This window comes from Pimephales promelas, chromosome 6 (assembly GCF_988280905.1).
Source record: "Pimephales promelas chromosome 6, fPimPro1.hap1.1, whole genome shotgun sequence".
Taxonomy (NCBI): Eukaryota; Metazoa; Chordata; class Actinopteri; order Cypriniformes; family Leuciscidae; genus Pimephales; species Pimephales promelas.
In genome coordinates, this window is record NC_142774.1 from 38,810,183 (window position 1) to 38,814,704 (window position 4,522).

The following is a 4,522-nucleotide window of genomic DNA, read 5'->3' on the forward strand; positions in this document are numbered from 1 at the left end:
TTATTTTAAATGCTAAATTTAAATAAAAAAACAACAACTAATCGTTCATCTTAAATTCCATAAAAATTAGCAACACTATCTCACGACCAATTCGTACGAATTTGTACGAGTGATTAAAAAGTGGCTAATTCGTACGACCTCACTCTTACGAATTCGTACAATTTGTCTAAACCCACGTGATGGTTAGGTTTAGCGGCGGGATCAGGGGTAGGTCATTCGTACGAATTCATACCAATTGGCCAATTCCAGTGGTGGAATGTAACGAAGTACAAATACTTTGTTACTTTACTTAAGTACATTTTTCACGTATCTTTACTTTACTTAAGTAGAATAAATAGTGCATACTTTTTACTTTTACTTCGTTACATTTTGCAGCAATTATTTTACTTTCTACTCCACTACATTTCTACAACTTCTGTTACATTTTCGTTACATTTTCTGATCAGTTTTTCCCCTGCCAAAACGTAATCTGACCATCCGTTCGTTGCACGTTTGTCTCACCAGTGACGTTTGGTTGCCATAGATACATCAACCCGGTCACACTAAATAAAATGCGTCTCGCACGCAGTGTGTTTATCGTACAATTTATACCCGAAAATTTGTTTTTCCGTGCATAGGAAACACACCGTGTGTAATATACATTTGGTTAGGATTGTGGCAAGCCAAGAGGTTCAGAATTACACCATAAATTAATCGCGTTTACTGCCAAAAAAATAGTTATTAACATATAGTAAGGATAAGCATGATGTGTATATTGCCGAATTGCAAGCTTGTTTGAGAAATGATGACAACAATTTTTTTTCCATAATTATTGAACATCATTATAGGAGTATTAGGTTGAATGAGTTAGAATTAAATGTTTTATTAATCATTAGAAAATAGACATTAAGAGAATAAATTGTTATGCAAGTACTTTTACTTTTAATACTTAAAGTACATTTAAAATCAGGTACTTTTTACTTTTTACTTAAGTATGGTTGTCATTGTGTTACTTCTACTTTTACTAAAGTAAATATTTATCTGGTTATTTGTACTTTTACTTAAGTACTGAGATTCAGTACTTCCTCCACCACTGGCCAATTCATAAACAACGCATTCTCACCCCAAGGCGTCACCTTTGACCATGCTTCAATATTTGACGTTTTAGGCGCCCTTTAGCGTCACTTACATGACGCGATCCTACGGCGTCATCTAACTGACGCTAAAGGAAAGCGTCTGTTAGAGGACGCGGTTAGGTTTAGGTGTGGGGTGGGGGTAGGGTACACGCGATCCTAGGGCGTCATCTAACTGACGCTAAAGGGCGCCTAAAGCGTCAGATATTGAAGCATGTCCAAATGCTTCCCAAGGCGTCAGTTAAGTGACGCCTTGGGGGTGAGAATGGGCTGTCATAAAATATATACGATTTAGCAAAAATCGTACGCGTGAGGTCGTATGAACTGTTATGAATAAAATAGATTGAATACCTAAGCCTCAAATGGTCGAAAAAATCAGAACGGCGTCTGTGCATTAAGCGGTTCAGGCTGAATGAATCGCTAAATTAAAAGCTGGTATTTGATTCAGAGCATAGCCAATTACTCAACAAGTGCTTGTGTGTTTATCAGTGAGAAGGACCACATACGTGTGTATATATGGTCCTGCACGTAGCTGAGTGCAGCTGAGCAACAGTTTGCTGCAGTATTGTCAGCATGCCAACATTACACTGCATAATTTATTTGCCCTGCAGATGGCCATATCCATAGCAACTGACGCTTGCGCTGCTATTTACAGGTGGCAGCTGGATGCAACGCTGATGAGATTTGGGGTTAGACGCTCTCAACAGAGGCTATTACCGAGTGAGGAACACAGGAGGACTCTGATCCACATGAAAAGGCATGTTTTTTTTGCTTCTCTACACCTAAATTCAGTCCGCAGTGAGCGATGCACAAAGCTGTCATGTTCGTGTGGGCTGTGTCCGCCGCCTCGCTGCCCAGGTGGCCATCATTTTAAAGACACTGTTCCATATTGAAGGAAAGAAGTTTCCATATTGTCATTTCTAAAACAGATGCAAGGATTTTTTTAAACATAACCAAGTGAATATTGAACAACTATTAAGCTTATTTTCCAAAACTGAATCAATAATAGGGTTGGGTATCGTTTGAATTTGAACGATTCTGATTCCGATTCCGATTCCTTGTTTCGATTCCGGTTCCTAACGATTCTCGATTCCGATTCTTTTAAGAGGCAGGGTCAAAAAAGTTTAGCTAACCTTGCTAACCAATGGCCTTTCTGAAGGAAATAATCCTTTCTGAAGGAAATACTCCTGTCACAAATACTCCTTTTGTCACAAATTTTGCATTTTGCCGAGATTTCGTTATTTTTAGAAAAGTGAAGCCACACTTTGGACCGCCGACGTAAGGTACTCATGTTTGACTCGCGCGGTTATGCCAACACTTCCGGTAGACGCTTCTTTGTTGGTGTTGTTCAGCGGTTTCTTCTTCCGCTCGGTGGACAGTGAATATCGAAACTAGGAATCGAAATTTTAACTTTTGAACGATTCCGGGAAAAACGAAAAGTTAGTCCCGGTTCCAATCGATACTCGATTCTCGATACCCAACCCTAATCAATAACATAAAAAATTCATAAAAATGTTCCATTTTTTGCTTTTACACTAACTAGCGCTCATAATGATAGTCAGTGTTTAAGACTCAAACCCAAAGGTGCATGTGATAAACAGACCTGGAATAATCCTGGGATAGGATTGTTGGATATCACATACAACATTCCACCAGATTTAAGCCCCGTTTACATGAAGGGAAAACGCAGATATTTCCCTGCGGATTGGCACGAAAACCCCGTTTTTATCACAGAAATCTGTATAAAAGTGGAGATTTCTGAAAACGCTGGTTATGTGTTGTCGTGTCACGTGTGAACTGGGAGAAATGGCGTTTTAGGTTCTCTCTTGTCGATTCTGAGGATTCTGATTGGCTTGCATGGCTTTATCCTTAACCCCTACACTGCCGCCAATACTGTAGGTTTGGCATAGTTATGATGGCGCTCGACGGCGTATTTATGCAGGTGTGTGAACGATGTTATTATTGAAAACGGAGAGGGGGAAAATATTCGTTTTGCTAAATACCCGGCTTTGTGTAAACGTGGCTTGAGGCATTTTTGTGGTCATCATGGATTCAGATTTAATGCTTTCAACCAAGCGTGCTGCACAAGCCCTCGAAAGTGAAGCCAAAGTGTATCGATCGCCCCCCAGTGGCCGGTCCTAGTATAGGTCATAAACCCCGCCTCCCTTATTCAACGGGACGTGAGACCAACTAAACAATTAAATTCCACTTCACATATCCTTTTTCCAGATAGTTTCTGTCATTTACGGTAGTTTTTATCACGTTGATGTAATTTCAAGAGTTTGTTTTTTAAAATAAGTTTGTTTTTAGCTATAAAACGGTGCTGTGACATCATGAATGACCGCTGTGATTGACAGGTTCTCTGTGTAAGGTAGTCACTGAAGCACCAACAGATTTTTTTTTTTTCATGATGATGACTATGTGGTTAGTAGTTGTATTTACCTTATTTTAACGAGGTACTGCAATCAGCAGACACCACTGGAGAGGAACGGAGCAGACAGAGGCTACTTAATAAAAGTGCGGGGCGTGTGTTTGCGATTGATTCTGCGAGAGAGAGGGCGGGGCCTTGATTTTGTGACTTTACTTCCTGTTCACGACTGCGCTTGTCTGGTCGTGAAAACGCAAGTGCGTAGACTCAAGTCCCAAGATGTCAGCGTCATATCAGGACATTGGCGGCTTCAGTTCTATCCGATGGAAAAGAGCGTTGTCCATCTTTTTTAAAGTCTATGCTTTCAACCGTCCATATACTGTCTATGAGAGAAGCATTTTCCAGGTTTAAGACGGTTCAACGGTTCAGGGTTATCTCTAAAAGCCTATAGTGCTGCCTATAGGTTTCTTTTCTGGGCTTCAGAGCCACGCTCTTGTGGCAAAGGAAAATGCCCTGTGACTGTGATCAATTCAGAAAAATCCAGATTATAGGAAAATATAAATATACCTTGAAAAATGTTATGAAAAAAGTTAAATAAAAAACATATTGCAATTTTTAAATAAAAGTTTTTACAAGTACTATTATGTGTGTGTATACTAGAGAAATATTCAAGAGTGCAGTTCACACATACAAGCAGTTGTTAACTAAAGGAGTAGTTCACTTTTAGGTAAAATCTTTGCTGATAATTTATTCACCCCCATGTCATCTAAGAAGTCCATGTCTTTCTTTCTTTCTTCAGTCGAAAAGACACATTCCAGGATTTTTGTCCATATAATGGACTTTAATGGGAACCAAACGGTTCAAGGTCCAAAAGACAGTTTCAGTACAAACTGCAAACTGTTCAAAGGGCTTTAAACGACTTCCACATGGGTCACATGGTATTATATCCCACCTTTAAAGATGTGCCATATACAGTATATAATATGCAGACAGAATTAATGGTATTCCAATTCACATAGAGCACTAAAGTAGTGTTGAATAT